Consider the following 20,102-nt stretch of genomic DNA (forward strand, 5'->3'; position numbering starts at 1 on the left):
ATTCTATCATTTTTATATATCAAAGCTACAGGTTGACTTTATAACATGAAAAAATCACAGTACGAAAAGATGAAACATATGGGTCAAGTTAAATACCTATCTAATGAATCACAAAAACAGAGTGGGTGTGTTCGAATAGCTATTTTTTAAATAAAAGTACTTGACGACAGCCTATAAGTTGGATGAAAAATATTTTTTTTGTGTGTGATAATTATAGTATTATCTTTATTCGCCGTATTTGAATATCAAAAATAAGACAACGCGTGACCGAACGACGCATGGATTAAACGAGTGCGCAATATCAAAAATAAGACAACGTGTGACCAAACAACGCATGGATTAAACGAGTGCGCAGCACGAGTTTAATCCATAGCGGCGTTCGGTCACAGGTTGTCTTATTTTTGATATTCAAATACGGCGATTAGTTATTCTTTTGACAAATGGCTTTTTTTTTATGAAATTAATGTAGAAAATGTAAGGAACTATATCTTTTTCCTACGCATTGACAATTTGTTTTGTTTCGACGTTATCGACGTCTTGACAACGCCTATTGTTGTATGACGTCAGAGAGTGAAATAACAACGTTGTGCAATTATCGGTTTTTATCTAACTGGGAAATCAATGTAATTCATTGCAACCAATGTAATAATTAGGGTTTATAATCTTCAACCACTGTAAATTTTTAGTCTGCCCTTCCAAAAAATATTAAATAGAATTTTTTTAAATGTTTAAGAATTTTCGAAAATTCCACCTGACAACCGATTAGACAATAGTTTTAAGTTGAATCAATGCAGACAAGATCATTAACTGATGCTCCTTAGCTAGTAGATACATTTGTCTTTTAAAATACAACTGCCATATAAGGATCGTAATGGTGCTATGTGGATAAATTTATCGGTTTTCAAGAGCAAAACTGGCAGCGCGTCATCCCTACAATGGCTTCCATTCCTACGATTGTGAGAATGGTCTGGCGTAATGGGGAGATAATTTTGACGAAGTATAGTCATGACTGTAACTAACCGTTCTACGACTTTTAATTGTTTATGATATTGCCACTTCATTTTGATTTTCAATAATTTGCCAAAATGCATCTGCCAATTATTCCATACGGACCATTTGTCCCAAGCTGATATCTTATCCTTTCAAGAAAAAGTCGATACTGTCTGTCATAACGGGTGAATTTTTTGACTTCCTATTAAAATAAATGCATTGTAGACTTCTGAGTTCAATAAACTAACTAGTTACAAACCCTTTCCACAATTGTTCTATCTGCAGTCTGTTGAAACAAGACACAGGCGATACAACATCAATATCAAGTGTTCTGATCAATATTTTGTTGCGATTTTTTCTGTGGAGTATCCTAGGCAAATACAACACTCTGGTATCTGCCCTCTCATGTGAACATAAGATCAATAATGCATACATTGTAGCTATGCTCTGCAGTATTTGCAATGGGGTTGTTCTTTTCAGTTACTATACCAGCTTGTATTATTTTGTCAGGGAAAATGTTTACTTATTATCTAGACGCAAAAATCTCGCCAGTTCCCAGGAACATTTGATTCATTTTTGGGTTAACTCGGGGTTAAGCTAGTATCAATGTCCAACACATTGTTATTATTTGTCCATCGTGTCCAATATTCAGAATGTGTAGAGTCACCAAAATAAAAGAATACCCTACCGATTGAGCATCTGTTCGAGACGACAAATTATCTAGACAGTTTGACAGAATTTTCTAAGACAGATTGTACCAATTCACTTAGCGATATTTCCATCTCTTGAATGACTCGCAAAATACAGTGATTTTTAGTATTTTTGTCTTTGGTTGTTTCTCCTTATTCAGCCATAGACTGGCGTTGTTTGATCGACAAGGCGTTAGTCTCACGTATATAACTGACACATATCAATACTATCAATGTAAATAGCAGGATTACAAAACAAGGAGATTGTTTGGCCTTTCTAACTAGCACATTTTTAATTTTAGATTTTCCTCTTTATTATAAAGTAATAGGGTTTGACAATAAATTGTTAAGTTTACATGCTGTAAATAAAATAACTTTATGTGCTCTGGTTGTATTTGTAAAATGACACGCCTAATCTGCTGTACTATGTAATTTAACCTGATCATTTACTTAAACACTGGCAATCAACTATCGTCTTTTATACTACAAAGGGCTTTGAACGTAGCTTTTCTAAGCATAGGCCGCCGAACATCATGACAAAGTTTTCCTCACATTAATAGATCCGGTTCTAGTTGCATACAGTGAGAAAGGGTTCCTTAAAACCATCATCAAGAGTTTGACCTGGATGTAGCTTTCTAACAGCTCTACAAAACTCCGTTATATGAGTGTTAAACTTTAAGGAACTTGTGTCCTATGTGCATATGGACGTTATTGAAATTACTTAAAACAATAAAGTGAAAGGAGAGGCGATGATACCAAAGGGACAGTCAAACTCATTGATTGAAAATAAACTGACAACGCCATTTCTAAAAAAACAAAAGACTAACATACACATAATAGTTTACAAGACACAATATAGAAAACTAAAGACAAAGCAACACGAACCTCATAAAAATGGGTGTGATATTAGGTGCTCCAAAGGGTAAGCAGATCCTGCTCGAAATAAGAAACCCGTCAAAAAGACAAACAGACAAACACTAGTACACATTACAATGAAAGCATTATATCCAAAAATGTGTGTTAGCGTCACAACTATCACTGTGCAAAGTTTCTTTTTTTTATGTTGGCCTTTTTGAGTGGTTAGGGTTCGGGAAAGTCGGCTTTTCTCGTTGCTCGAACTTTTCTGCGTCTAAAAGTGTATTATAACACCTTTATAATTATTTTTATATGAGCGTCACTGATGAGTCTTATGTAGACGAAACGCGCATCTGGCGTACTAAATTATAATCCTGTTACCTTTGATAACTTGATATATTCTTTCTTGTTTTTTTTTTTAAAGAAAAAATTAAAATCTGCTTCAATGATTTTATTACAGCAGGCAGCAACAATAAAGTTTCCAGGACGTACTCCGCGCCGATTGCAGCAAACTCTCTATGGACAAACTCTCTGAAAAATACAACACTATAAAGTAAGAGACACATAAAAATAACTAACATTTAAGTCAAAAATTAAGATCACAAGGTATATATAAAAAAGAAGATGTGGCATGATTGCCAATGAGACAACTCTCCACAAGAGACCAAAATGACACAGAAATTAACAACTATACGATATTGTACGGTCTTCAACAATGAGCAAAGCCCATACCGCATAGTCAGCTATAAAAGGCCCCGAAATAACAATGCAAAAATATTCAAACTATAAAACTAACGGCCTTATTTATGTAAATATGTATAGATTAGAAAATATTTGTTAATTATAAAGAACATATACTAGTTTTTTTTCTCTGGCACCCTTGTCGGCTGAATTTGTGACCACATAAAACTGGTATTTTTCTGTTTACTTTTAAATAGATTAACGTCAATTCACAAGGTATATATAAAAAAGAAGATGTGGCATGATTCCCAATGAGACAACTCTCCACAAGAGACCAAAATGAGACAGAAATTAACAACTATACGTCACCGTACGGTCTTCAACAATGAGCAAAGCCCATACCGCATAGTCAGCTATAAAAGGCCCCGAAATGACAATGCAAAAATATTCAAACTATAAAACTAACGGCCTTATTTATGTAAATATGTATAGATTAGAAAATATTTTACCATTTAATTAGGGACTTTCCATTTAAAATTTTCCTAAAAGTTCAGTATTTTTTATCTTACTCTCTGCTCTTTAAGTTTTCGTTTTTAAATTTGTCCTAGGTAAAGATTTTAAATTAAACAGTTTTACTGCTTCAAAATTCTCTCAAATTTGAAAAAAACAATTGCTGGTCCATTGTTAGTTTAACAGAGTCCACACTGACGAATTGCCTAAATTGCATAATCTAATAATCAATATTAATCAAAATGTTAATTTGTTAAAATGTTATGAATACTAATTATTCTATTTCATCTAATGCACTTTGTGGATAAAATAATCAGTCATATTAGCATATATCTGTAAATCTAACCTTACCACGAACTTTTGTGACTTGACGTTAACAATTTACATTATAGTGGAGAGAAGTACAGAGCTTAGATTTAAATAAAAATACTTCTTTATCAACAATCTATTTATGAAAATGATATCCTAAAGCAACACAAGATAAGATAGACATTTTTCAAATTGACACATAATTCACAATGAGTGACCCAAGGGAGCAATGACGGCATTTTCGCAGACAGCTGTAAATGATCTACGAAACTCGACATTGACTTTTTTAAATGTAATCGGATTATCTAAAACAGAGTTATCACAATATGTGTTAAAATACTACTCCTTATAGGATACAGTGTTATTTTAAACATGTATCTTTTATTGTATGTTTTGTCTTGTGATTGTTCTACCGGAGACTAAATCTGCATGATGTGTTAATTGTAGTTATATATTAATGTGTTTTTACGGAAATAGATTATTTCAACACATAAGCTAAATGAAGGATTATACTTACTCGTGGATACTCGCATATGTAGCCAAAATCACTGGTACATAGCGTGTCACTCCATATCCACATTATTAAGCTGTGGAACATTATTGTCACACAGTCAGTACCTACTAAACTGTCATCTATAACTGAAATCATTTACCGTCTATTTAATTCGCGTTACGTCTCTTAAATTAACACAAAAGGGGCCAAACCAATATAAAAGATAGTCTTGTTCAACTCTCCTACTAAATTAATGAACCAACTTAAAGGTATACGTTGCCTCGTCGTGTAGAAGATATATCCGATATTAATTTCATATTATCACAAATAACGTGTTCTTAACTATTATCCCAGAGGCACTGTTGTATTCAATTATTTTTCAAAATAGATGGAATAATATTCCTCTAGTAAATTTACTAAAAGTTTACAGTCCATATATATATTTGGAAAATAAAATTGAAAAAAAAATGCTTTGCCCCTATCCAATTAAACATCTTGATCCAGGCAGAAAAAAAATAATACTAATCAAACAAAATAATGTTATGAATATCCTAAACTGAAATTGCAATGTTTCCTTAAAAGAAAAACCCACTCCTTTTCACAGTTTTAGTGCTGTTTTAACTTTTATGTATAACAGATAACGGTACTGTCCCCAATAGTCATCGATATTTGTTCAAGTGTCATAAACCCCAAATGAATGACACTTGCGTGTGTTTGTCGTTTGTTTGTTGTCTCAATCCAGTCTTATCTATTTATGTCAATTTTCCCGATAGTATGATTTTGTTCCTCTTGAAGAATAAATTATGTAAAAATAAAATCGAAGGTTTATAACACCAACACAAATTGACGTAAAAACTAAAGTGCTTATCTGTATGATGTGTACATATGCTTTTCCTGAATTATCATAAAAAAGTAAAATTTACCTCTTCCAAATGGGGGAGCAGCTAAATTAAATTGACTATTTTCTATGGCAAATGTGAAGGTAAAATCGCCGTCTACATCGTTTGCACCGGTCCATACATTTTGAAAAAGGGCTGTAAAAATAAAGAAAATTTGAATGAGTTTCATCGAAAATCAGAAGAGTTATTATACATGTTATAAATATGTTCCTGAAATCGTCTTCGTAGTTCATAAATAATAGACAACACTAGATTCACTCGTGAAATAAAGATTAAAGTAACAAGATTTATGACTGAATGTCAATATAATCAGAGGTTATCTTTACATTATGGAATTAATTGGAACTTATTTCTTTCTTGAGTGAGAATTTATCAGAGCTACACGTAGAAAGTGGAAAATGCTGTTTTGTTCGTAACTGTCTATTTGTCAATATTTCTTTACTGAATGGTTCTGTGCAATATTGGTATTGATTTTCTTTAAACATAAATGTGTCATTCAAAACGGGAAAGATCATTTCTTCTGACCCGTTGTAAGTGTTTCAAATGTTTAATATTTAATGTATACTATTCCATTCAACAAGATATATCAATTAATTGGTAGATTATGTAGAGATAATTTTATTTGAGGATGTTCGCTACTCTGTTTCAAAATAACAAGTTTTTATAACAATTGTTATAAATAAAGGAACTAAGGCAGCAACCATTTGATTTTCTAGGGGGTGGGGGGGGGGGGGGGGATTGTTTGTTTCACCCTCAGCTGCCACTATATGTAATGCTAAAATTGAAAGAAAAAAATTGTTCTCGACTTGTCGCGAAAAAAATAGATTGTTTTTCGCCATAGCCCCCCCCCCCCCCCCCAGAAAATCAAATGGTTGCTGTCTAAAAAAGCAGAAAAAAATCAGTGTCCGTGTGCTTGTTTTTTTTTAGAAATAATCCATTGAAAATTTGGCGGGATATGATTCTCTCTACATTTTTCATGTATTTAACATTGACACTTTTTTTCTTTCAAAAACAATGGAAAAATAACAAGGATTTTATATTAAAAAAAAATCAAATATGACCTTTTAAACTATAAGTAATAAAATTATGAAAAGAAAAGTAGGTATAAATGGACATTTGTTTTTAAATGCACTACATGGATTAAACCAGAGGATTCAAAAACGCATCATATGTAGCGTTAGCAAAATTTCTAAAGATCTGTGATAAATTGAACTTTTATAGTTGTTAACAGCTGTTTTGTAGTGAAAAGCAAAGAATTTAACATCAATGCGAACTGTTATAATCTTTGCCGCATCTGACTGGGTAAAACATTCGTATGTAAAAAAAATGATGGACTAAACCTGATTTAATAGCTAGGACAAGATTAAAATCATAATTTATAGTATTAGATAACCAGCCAAGTAGTTGAATTAAAAGCAGGTCATCCCATTGTAGTCTCGCAATAGATACCAAATCTACTTTATCATTATTTAAATACGTTTTCAAGTTGTGACCATTTGAAACTAGTTACATCAGTTTGTTTTAACCTTTTTCATTTTCAAGTAGTAACCAGTTTTTGTAAACCTTCTTTAGTTTTTCAAGACCTGACCAATTAAAACAAGTTATATCAGTTATATAAGTTCTTAAGTTTTGAAAAGTCTTTGGAAAAAAATATTGTATCGTTAAACGAAAGCCTTTTTAGGACCTAACAAAAATATAATTCAAAGTCGAAATCACGATTTAAATCGTTATCATAAAATAAAAAATTGTTTTCACAGAATAAAATAGTCATCTAGTTACAACACTTTTAATATTTGTAAATCTTTATAACTTATCAAATTCGTTGTCACATTTTTTTGTAATAGGTGATAACGGATTAATTTCGTTCACACGAATTTAATTATTTTGTTATCACAGTTGGTTTTTTTTATTTTGTAATTCATGATTACTGATAAACTTCATTTAAAAACAATTAATGATACTTTTTCAACTTACGAATATCAAATTCATTTCGAACATCATTGGTAGGCACCATTTGTCGAGGCACAATTATCCTTAAATTTAGTAAGATGACATTCATATTATATTTACATTTCGTTCATTTTCGCAAATTTCGTGGGTATAGGTGAACCACGAAAATAAATCTTGAACGAATGACAAGTTTTCTATAAACTTGTATATAGATATAAAATGAGGTATAAGTGCCAATGAGAAAACTCTCCATCCAAGTCACAATTTATAAACGTAAACCATTATAGGTCAAAGTATGGTCTTCAACACAGAACCATGGCTCACACCTAACAGCAATTTATAATCGGCCACAAGCAATATCTTGTGTAAAACCATTCAAACAGGAAAACCAACGGTCAAATGTATATATAGCAATATAGAGAAACGAGAAACGCTTAAGAACCGAATCAACAAACGACAACTACTGAACATCTGGTTCCTGACTTAGGACAGGTACAAACGTATGCAGTGGATTTAAAAGTTTTAATGGTACCACACCTTAACCTTTATCTGAACCAATAGTGGAATATCACAATATATTGAAACGGCTTTTCTTAATCAAACGAAATAGTAACACAAATGAACATACACAGAACGAATAAATGTTATCTATGTTTCAATAAAAATACAAAAAATAATAATACTAAGGGATGCATAATAAATCAAAAGTTTAATGTTTAAAAATTTCATAAAAATGTCAAACCTGAAAACAATCAGCCTTTTGCAATAATTTTATACACAGGTAAATTATATAATTTTGTTGTTACACGTGTTAGGTATACTTCTGTATTACCTTTCGTGTAGGAACACCAAGATATTTTTTGTATAGCAATAAAACTATTCTAAAAATTGGTACACTTGGGGTGAATATCAACAATAAAACTATAAAATTGGTGCTCGATAAAACTTCGTGTTCTTTATATATAAGTGCCAGAGGTGTGATGTGTTTACAGTATAAAAGGAAAAAGAAAATAATATCGATGTTCATAGTACGAAGAAGTGAAATTATAGTAATTCCAATCACTTATCAAAGATGGTATATTGGCCAGATATATGTATGCTCTAGTTTTCTCTATTTTCACGAAAAACGAATTTTGACTCCGGGTTCTTATATTTTTTTTACGAGTTTCCACTGTGGTAGGATATTCTGGTATTCAGGCAATAAAAGAGCAACCATCAGAAGCAAAATCTAATATATAATCGGTGCAATGATGGGTGAGCGGTGGTTATCTGTTGTTTTTTTTGCGGATGTAGTCGTGTATATAGAATTGACCGGTATACAGGATATTCTACCACAGAGAAGGTAACCTGTCGAAAATATTAATTTCCGGAGTCAAAAGTCGGTAATATAAAAAAGGTCTGTGAGGAGTCAGTTAGTTTGTTGTACTAGTGCAATTATATTCTATTATCAACATATCATTGTTGATTCAGATAAAATTCTCTCTAAATAATTTCGGCTTCGTTCAACACTACTTTTAAACGTCACATGGTATTAACATATGAAAAAAAAAATCTTAAACAAAACCAACCAGACTTTCAACAACGTACTGTATAAATAAAACACAGATACAATGACATAATTATGAACACGGTAGAAAAACTTTTTGAAATCTTCATTCTTCGTATATTAAACTAGGTAGTCGTTTGTACAGTTATGTTTTAATGATAACATAGGAAATTACTTAATTCAGGAATAAAGAATTCTGAAATGTCACTTCATCAATACATTAAAAATATACCTTTATTGTAATCTTATGTTAATACTATAGTCTGCTTACAGATTAAGTAATGCATTGTTTAATGTTTATGGTTTGTGATTCTTGTTTGTTTTCGAAGAAACAGGCACGGTCTTGCAAATGGGGATTAACTAAGTACTCACCGCAGCTGTATTCCAGTTAACTTGATCAGGATCACTTCTGTAGCAATTAGCACTACTTATTTGGTTTGATAATAGCTTGAACCCTTTAGGGCAAGTTTCTGGAACACATGGCGGTTTTAAAACTAAAAAAGAATACAATTTTAACCACAGTCGAATTTAATCATAAAAAGATTAAATTATGGCGTAATTACAATAACGTTATAAAAGAAGCACCATGTTTAAATTTTACAGAACGTCATTTAAGAATTAACGGTACTAATCGTCTGCACCATATGCGCATTTCGACAATCAATGTCTCGTCATTGATGCTGGGGGCCAAACTATTTGAAATTCACAAGCTAGTTAAAAACATGAAGAGCCATAAACCAAAATGAACACACACGTATAGCCAAAGCTGGACAAAGAATCAGAGCTTTGCATGCGGAAAATATGTTCCTTCATTTTGAATAAAACAAACATACATATATATGCATATATAAATACAGACGATACAGGTGTTTCTTTGGTAAAAAAAGATTTAAAATGATTGCCAATAAAACAACTCTTCACAATACATCAAATTGTTGTCATTAAATGCATGAACATTAGTATCTTACCTGTACGAACTGTGACGCCCGTATAGAAACCAGGCGTAAAAATCATACTTTATCCTGGCGGCATTGCAGTGTTTACAAAATGCATGTCCAGGCATCAACCAGGCGTAAACCAGGCGTAACTGAGGCGTAAACTAGGCGTAACTGAGGCGTAAACCAGGCGTAAAATTAGGCGTAATATTTAAATGAGTACGCCTGGTTCACAAAAAAGTAGTCGTAATATGCAAATGAGTACGCCTGGTCAATAAATAAACCAGGCGTAAATCCTTACATAATACTACACTTATTTTAGTTCAGTGTATCAACCTAGCTGTGTACTTTTGTGTATTTGATACAAACTTCTGTACTGTTGCTTTTATTTCTTATTGTTTGACAAAAAACTTGAAATATAACCATTGAAGAAGCTAATATAGAAATAAATAAATTTCAGGCAGACACTGACTCAAATAAGTTCAAGTTTAAATAAGAATAATATGACAATTATTTTATCTTGAAATAAAAGTAGCATTTTAACTAAGTTGTTTTTGAAAATTATTGTCTTTTGAACTAAAATATAAATGATAACACTGCAATTTAACTTCAAGTAAGAGATTGTAATGTAATCCAAGGATAAAGGTTTTGGGATTTCAAATTTTCTGATAGAACATAATACTTAATAACTTAGTTATACTCACATTATTATTATTTACTTTCCTTTTATTTCACAATTTTCATTAATTTATTTGATTCAGTATTTCCAATTTCAGATTCTTCCAAAAAGCACAAAACAAGCTAATTATCCCTGAATATATGAAGCTGCCATGTATCTAACTCTTGCAATTTAAAATCAAAGAGCCAAATTTTGGAAAAAATCCCATGATCCTTTAAACAAAGCATTATGGGTATTTCTATTTACGCCATACCAACAGTTTTACGCCCGTAAGAAAATTTACGCCTTGCTTAGTTCAATTTACGCATTGCTTATTTCAATTTACGCCAGGTTTACTGCTCTTTTCTACGCCCGTAAGGACTACAAATTTACGTTCCTGCTCCCTTACGCCTGGATCTAGACACGTAACTACCACTTACGCCTGGTTTACGCCTTATTTCCAGGCGTAATACGCCTTATAATTTCGTACGGGTACACATCAGTTTATAATAGAAAAAACTAACACTGAACACAAGGAAGAAAAATAGAAAAAAAGAAGAGAAAAAATAAGAAAGGAAATATGAACAACAAAGATGAATATAAAAACAAAAGAAGAACGTAAAGGAAAAAAAAACAGACGAAAGGCCTATACTTACATTGCAAGTAACTATCAAATTCATTTGTAAAAGGCAACGTATGTAAAGTACACAATTACAAAATGTATAACTTTCAATTCAGAAATTACTGCGTGCATATATTGTTGTGATTCTGTCATTTTAGACTTAATGTTCGTGGATATTTATTATCGTGGTTTTACGTATGCATACGAGCCTATATAAGATCTGTCATTCTTTGACATTTTGATTTCGTGGTATTCAACGAATAAAAATGATTCCACAGTATGTTAAAACATTACAGCTGACGTAATGCATTCTCTTTTTGTGTCGGGATGTATAAGTTCCCGGTCCCGTCCACTGATATTTTTGTCCATCTGATGAGTTAAGCCTTTTTCAACTGATTTTTATAGTTCGTTCTTATGTTGTACTGTTATACCACTGTCCCAGGTTAGGGGGAGGGTTGGTATCCCGCTAACATGTTTAACCCCGCCACATTATTTATGTATGTGCCTGTCCCAAGTCAGGAGCCTGTATATTCAGTGGTTGTCGTTTAATTGTTTATGTGTTACATATTTGTTTTTCGTTCATTTTTTTACATAAATAAGGCCGTTAGTTTTCTCGTTGTCTTATCGGGGCCTTTTATAGCTGACTATGCGGTATGGGCTTTGATCATTGTTGAAGGCCGTACGGTGACCTATAGTTGTTTATGTCTGTGTCATTTTGGTCTTTTGTGGATAGTTGTCTCATTGGCAATCATACCACATCTTCTTTTTTATATCTTTATTTATTGTATATCAATCGTCGTTTTTGTTGAACGTAAGTCAACATTTAGTTATTGAATATAAAAATAATTGCAAAAAAAACCCACATGTAAACCCGAATTGTGCTTCCCAAGTGTGAACTATGCAGACGTTTAGTCAAAACATAAGGAAGAACAGACAAACAAAATCTGAAAATTTTAACACAAAGAAATATTCAAGGACACAGCTGAAACAACTTTCACAATTGTTTTGTCTTCGACTGGAAAATTGCAAACGTGATATTTTAAGTACAAACTTGTCATACTTAGATGTTTTCTCTTTGTTGGTTGTACGAAACGCCATCATCGTCGATATTGAGCACAACATATTTCAGAAAAGGGAATGAAAAACTGTACCATGCTTCTTTTTCTCCAAAAATAACTCTCTATGTCTATGAAATGCATTTCATCCGATTTTATCAACAGCGACTGAAACTATTGACTGATATATATGTCTACTTACGTTTGCAACATGGTCTGTTATTGCAGCATTTTCCGGTATACGTCCATTCAGACCCGAATGTCTCTTTACATGGAACATCTTTCTTTCCACAGGTACCATTGGATGCGAGGCATATCTCGGAAAGAACTGAATAGTACAGTATTCCGATACAATATGGTATGATTTACTTTGATATATATATATTTATATACATTATCACTGTACTATTATGCATATTTTAGGGGCCAGCTGAAGGACACCTACGGGTGCGGGAATTCTCGCTACATTGAAGACCCATTGGTTGCCTTCGGCTGTTGTTTGCTCTATGGTCGGGTGGTTGTCGCTTTGACATATTCACCATTTCCTTTCTCAATTTTATTAACATTAAACAATAGGAGCATATATATAAAGTCATTGCTTATTTCTCAAATTGATTTGCTTAACCATGTTGATTATAGAACATAAAGAAGAATTTTGTTTATTTAACATGCTTAGGCAAAAGTTTATATATATTGTTGTTGCGTTATGATTTCTCATGAATACAATTTACTGAATTTGCTCAAGATGCTCGTAACGCTGCTTAAAAGTTTTAAGTGTTCTTGTAAGTGCTTATTCAGTTTGTATTTGTACTGTTGACTTGATTGGTCGTAAAATTTAAAAACTGGATTACTCAAAAACCATTCATTGTAAATACACAATTTTTTCACAGAGTTATGTTTGATTATAATATTTTTAAAATTCATTGATATTTTCCACTTGTATTACATGTTTTGAAAATAATTCAAGAACGAGATTTCAACGAGACTGAACGAGACTGGAAAGTCAGAAGAATACATCCTTAAGTACAGATTTTTTTCATTGTTCTTATGTCAACCTAGGAAAGTAGTGTTGAACTGTTTTGTACCGCTCTATAGCTCAACAAAAGTACTGATATTATCGCTGTAAACTAAAGGTGTCTATCCCCAAATTCCTATCAAAACAAAAGGTAGATAATTGTGTCAACACGATTAAGTATCTGTAACATAAAAAGGTTATAACTCTGTCTGTCTCATTTGGCTCTCGAATACAGAACGTTTGATTAGAGTGAAAGGATCGTACCTTTTATATAATGAGAGAATCTAGCACGTTAATCTTAATATTCACTACAGCGTTTTAATTATAATGGATACTTACTGCCGCCATTTGACACATCAATTGTGCAAAAGATGAAAACAATAAAACAACAACACTTCATCATAATTCTGAAATGAAAACTCGTCTATATCAATTCTATATTCCGAGTAATTTAGAAATAAACTCAGTATCGATAGAGGATTGAAATTTATATTTGCGCCAGACGTGCATTTCGTCTACAAATATGGCATTATTAAGAAAGATACGTAAACCTGAAGTAAGCGCAGTGAGCCTGTATGCATCAAATGTTATATTTTGATCGCAGTTTAAAACTGCATACAATTGATAGCTAGGGGATGGTGAGGATTTGTCTAACCCCACCACATTCTCTATGTATGTGTCTGGCCAAAGTGAGGAGCCTGTAATTCAGTGTAACAAAAAAGCAGAAAAAGATATAAAAATAATATTAGCCAGACTCGCGTTTCCTCTCATAAGGACACATCCAGGGCGCACAAATCCAAGGAGATGAAATACTCTGTTACAATGAAACCTGTTGAAACCGAACCTCTTCAAAACTTAAGATTTTGTTCGGTTTTGGCCGATGTTCGGTTTTATCAGATTCACAACGCATATAATGTTGCACCATCAATTACTTCGTCCACAACGCATACAGTTGATATGACGGTGTTTAAAGCATGTTTGGATTCTACCGGTTGTCGGTTTATACAGGATTCGGTTTAGCCAGTTTTTACTGTATTACCTTTTAAATTGTATTGAACAAATTCAAATAGCCAGAATAGCGTATCTAGAAAATAATTGAAAACTTACCGCAATGTGAAATAACAGAGTCGTAGATAGAAAGATGATTTTTGAAATACAGCGGCTACTTAAATACTAAGTTAAATAATGATCTGCAAGGTGAATAACATCGATTAGTGACACATGTTGTTTTTCTGTCTTCATATTGACTGAATAAGCAAATATTGTTAAACGTGTTACTTTCTTTAACTGTTAATACAATCTATTCAATTCTTTATGGATATTGTAATTTAATCAGCAAATCTCAAAAATCCTCAACTCAGAGGAATTTCAACGGAAAGGCTCTAATCAACTGACAAATTTCAAAGCTCAAACACATCAAACAACTTGTTAGAGGCATTTGTATTGAAGGAACTAATGCATTAACCCTGGTTTTATGGCTAACTAAACCTTTTAATTGTATGACAGTCGCAACTAATTTAATCACTTTGACAACGATGTGTGAACAAAACAAACAGACACAACAGGCAAAAATGAAAAAAGGGATACAGAAGTAAACATTGTGTTATAATAATAATCACCACAAAAAAAAAAAAAAAAAAAAATAAGTAACAAAAAAGCAGAAAAAGATATAAAAATAATATTAGCCAGACTCGCGTTTCCTCTCATAAGGACACATCCAGGGCACACAAATCGAAGGAGATGAAATGCCAAATTGAATAAACTAAAACTGCATACAATTGATAGCTAGGGGGATGGTGAGGATTTGTTTAAACCCACCACATTCTCTATGTATGTGTCTGGCCAAAGTGAGGAGCCTGTAATTCAGTGGTTGTCGTTAATATAAGTTACATTGTTTTTCGTTCTTTTTTTGTACAAAATTAGGCTGTTAGTTTTTTCGTTTGCATTATTTTACATTGTCATTTCAGGAACTTTTATAGCTGAGTATGCGATATTGGCTTTGCTCATTGTTGAAAGTCGAACGGTGACCTATAGTTATTAATTTCTGTGTAATTTTGTCTATGGTGAAGAGTTGTCTCATTGGCAATTATAGCAAATATTCTTTTTTATAATCAATTTAAAAACCATCTTCGTCTGGATCAGACCCAATACGGAAATATTTTATATCTTAATACGTTATTACTTCCTTTTTATTTTCTAATGTTTTCTGTATACAATAGTAACTGTAATGGTTTATACATTTTTTATACTCTTTTAAATGCTAATGTAAAATGATATCCTGTAAGTTAGTAAGTAAGTAAGTAATGACTTTATTTAAAGAGGATGACCCATATAGCATTCACAAATTAACATTGAGGCCCCAACCAAGAACAAACAGTACAAATATTATAAAGCTTAGAATTTTGAACATAGTATGTAGATGCAATATTCATGATAACTGTACATTATCTGTAACATACAAGATTATTAAAATATATGAGTAAGTTGTTATAAGTCATTTATAGTCAAGAAATCTATACATATTTGTTTCAATGTGATTCAGACCAAATGCAGTAAGATTAAAAATAAATTCTGTCGATGACATATGTTAATACCAAAGATGTCTTATGCTGTGTTCCGTAGCAATATTATACATTTATCCCCCGTAAATTTGAAGGAATATGATAAATACTTATAATGATTTTTGATATCGCTATTAAAAAAAAGTTTGAGACGTTATGTACATTAAACGCGCGTAACGCCGTACAATGAAGTCCCAACGTTTCAGAGGGGAATATGATTTTCAGATTTCAATGACATTTTGATTAGTCTTAACCAATCAAAGGTTGACTAAACTCTCAATATATATAGTGAAATAACATAACTTATTCGAACATTGACATGACAGTTGGTTTACAAAAGTTGTAATAATTCGATTAATACATTTAATCACTTTAAAAAATTGTCTGATATATGTGTAGAGTATGGTTTACGAAAACTGTAATATTCCATTTAGTCGTTTGTATATTATGTTATTATGATATTGATAAGGTATACTAATATATATTCAGTTATGATAGCAATAATAAATAATTGATTATACTAGCTAATTATACAAAGATAAATATCGACGGTCTTTATTTTTCTTTGTTAATATAATTGATTATGCAAGTTATGTACGTCTTGATGATGAACGTATATCATCTTTCTTACTTCGTCATCAATATATTAATTTTGATAAAGTCAGTGGAATTTTACATGTAACTTTTAAAGTACAATAGAAATATAGATAATATAATTGATATATTTAATTATTTATTATTATATAAATTTTCCTTATCTGCGTAGTATCGTTTATTCTAGACGATCCGGTACATCTTACATTTGTTGGTTGGTATAACATTGTTGTGTTGGTATTGAGACAATGATGTATATATAGAATGTGTGTTCAGCCTTGTATCACCATCTCTGGTGTTCAGATGTATAAAATTTGTCGTAGAGTTGTGACTTGTTCAGACGTCCTTATAATATAATTATTTAATATGTGACTGCATCCAGAATGAGCTGATTGGCCATTATGACAAAAGTGTGTCAGAAATCATATTGGATATTCTTCCTCAGTCATAATAACCTTCCATCATTACCGAACTAAACAAAGAAATAACACAACGGGTGACGTATACGGTGCAGGAAATGCGTACCCTTCCGGAACACCTGATTTCACTCCCGGTTTTTAGTGGAGTTCGTGTTGTTTCTTATTTATTATTTATAACTGTTGATGTAAATGTCCTTTGGTTTCTTGTGAGTATTTGTTTACTCTTGGTTTTGATTGTTATTGTCTATATTAATTTGTAAGATCCTCAGCGATTGATAGTTCAGCTGATCTGTAGGAATTCAATCTTCATGCTTAATATATCATTTTCTGTGTTAAAACGCTTGACATAAAAAGATGAAAGCTTTATTAGTTGTATAGAGCTTAGAAATTCGAGTGGTCTAACGCGTTGGGCATAGTGAACGGCGATTCGGTGCCATGATATCTCAGTGGCGTGAGTTCAAGTCCAGGCCAGAGAAGAACAATAAATTAGTTCCACAAATTTGCAGATCTGCCATTGCTGGGTTGATATTAAGACGAATAAAATATATTATAAGGATTAAATAAAAATTATAAAAATTACCATATTATATATTCTACATTAAAAAAGTTAAATGTTACTAAACTATCACACAATTTAAATGGGCTTTCAAAAGTCCACAACAATAGACGTAAATAACAACATCAACATTTGTATACCTTTCAAAGGTGATACAAAGAAGATATTTCACGCTATCGGTAAATTTTGTGAAATAGAATTTCGTAATTCAGAATATCAGTTATCGATATTTTACAAATTTTAATTGTATAGGTGTTTACCTTTTGAGCAAGTTTACGAATAATTCATATATAATACAAGTTTAAATCGAAAACAACATTCAAACCTATGATTGCGTTGGATAAAAACTGCAATTTGAATACGTGTGCATGTAAAACAAATGTCGTTGTAGAGGCGTCTAAATACAGCATAAACAACTGTTACATTTTATATATATAAGGCATATTAAATAATCTGCATATAATAAGTCATTTATTTGAAAAGCATTAATTAACGGTATCAGGATAAGGAATACTATTCCTGACAAATAAATTATCAAGTTTGCCAGACGTTCGTCTTCTTTACACATGACTCATCAGAGGGGCTCAAATCAGAAAATAAAAAAAATAATTGGAAGACCAAGACTGCTGAGGCAGTGTTCCATTCTTGTTTAATACAATAACTTGTTCTGGCATCGATAGGACATTCGTTCATATACTTTCAATATATTTTATCATAAATATAAATACGTTTCGTTTGAGGTATACATGGTAAATATAGAGTATTGTTTACAGAAACTGTGGAATTTCATTTTTTTTTTAGTAAAATATTTCATCATGATATTGATATAATACTTTGATAGATTCATATATAAATGCAAACTAAAGTACTTTGGTGATATAAGCTAATTATACAACACTGTTTGTCTTTGTTAATATAATTGATTATGCACATTATGAATGACTCTATCTTACATTAATTTGTAGGATCCTTAACTATAGATAATTTAGCCGATCTGTAAACTAACACCTTCATGCCTTATATATCATGTACTGTAGTACGACGCTAGACTAAAACTGACGACTGAGGTGGGCGTGTGGCCTAGCGCTAGGTCACGATATCTCAGTAGCATGGGTTCAAATCCCGGCCAGGGAAGAACAAAAAATTTGCGAAAGCAAATTTACAGATCTTACATTGGTGGGTTGACTTTCAGACGTACTTATATATATATATAGATATATAAAAGAAGATGGGATATATATGTATATATATATATATATATAAGTACGTCTGAGTCAGTGACAACTCTACAACAGATGTATCCATCGGATCGCCATCAATGATGGTGATACATGGCTGTGTACATAATGTATATACAACTAGTCTAAACATCAACCCAACAATGTTAGATCCTGTAAATTTGCTTTCGCAAATTTTTGGTTCTTCCCTCGCCGGGATTCGAACCCATGCTACTGTGATATCGTGACACCAGATATATATATAGGCGTAAAATATATATATATAGGCGTAAAAAAATAATTTTCACATGTGCAGATATATATATTCATCAAATGAAATAATAAAATAAGTAAAAGATTAACAGTTCCATTCTATCGATGTTATCCTTCCATTGGGACTCTTCAGGATAACGTCGTTAAGGAGGTTTATGACGTTCCGTCATTTTTCGTTATGTAAAGTTCTCTGGATTTAATTTTGATCGGAACGTTGTCGAAATAACGTTCCATCTCTTTTCTATATGCTTCATCCCGTCTACATTTAAAAATAGGCATTATTTGAAAATGCTTTTTACCAAAAATGTCAAGATGGGCACTAATTGGCGAATTTCTGTATTGTGGGTGTTTTATTTGTTCTTTGTGAACTCGCACCCGTTCACAGAGGCTATTCCTGGTCTGTCCAATATGATTGTGGTATTATTAGTATCATTCTCAGGAGCAAAGCTTTTTCAATTGATTTTGCTAGCTTACTCCTATATCCTATTATCACGCCACTGATCAAAGTTATGAGGAGTGTTTGACTAATGTTTACACATGCATTATTCTGCATACGCATGTCACGAGTCGAGTAGGTTATACAGTGTTTGTTGCAGCCGCTGTACCTCATTTTTGTTTCCCTAATTGTTTTGTGTATACGTCAGGTCGATAGTAGTTTCGTTAGGATTCTTTTACAATAGGGGTATGAGGTTTGCTCGTTGATGAAGGAGATAGACATACTTATAGTGGCAGAAAAGATGTCAAATCACAGACTAATAGTTGCATACTTTCAGTGCCGTTAATCTTTAATGGAAGGTTGGATGATTGTCAATCTTAATAGAAATTTCTTGTATTTGTATTAACAAAATAATCATTTATTAATGTCCTTAGTACTGTTTTTCTTTCTTCTGTCTTTCAACTCTGTTTTAGTTTCCTTTAAAAAAAATGCAGCTGTTGCGGATATCTTTTGTTGAACACATTAAAAATATACCATTACTTATTATAAATAATGTACAACGAATGATGAATGCTAACTAATAGTTTAACATTTCTTACTTGTATACTTAAGATAGACAGACTTTTGAGACCATATCGATGGTCAATCATCTTCATATTCAATAACACATTGACATTGTCCTTCTAATTTAGGGTTAAAATGGTAGAATACAACAGTTATAATATTTACACCACTGGGTCGATGCCACTGCTGGTGGACGTTTCGTCCCCGAGGGTATCACCAGCCCAGTAGTCAACACTTCGGTGTAGACATGAATATCACTAATATGGTCATTTTTA

At 32.1% G+C, this 20,102-nt stretch overlaps 1 protein-coding gene across 1 annotated transcript in view; it reads right to left on the reverse strand.

Annotated features, from left to right (window-relative positions):
• Nucleotides 1–20,102, reverse strand: part of LOC139527795 (lachesin-like) — a 119,130-nt gene that overhangs the window by 63,483 nt on the left and 35,545 nt on the right. The window lies entirely within an intron of this gene.

The sequence above is a fragment of the Mytilus edulis genome, chromosome 6, assembly GCF_963676685.1.
Source record: "Mytilus edulis chromosome 6, xbMytEdul2.2, whole genome shotgun sequence".
NCBI lineage: Eukaryota > Metazoa > Mollusca > Bivalvia > Mytilida > Mytilidae > Mytilus > Mytilus edulis.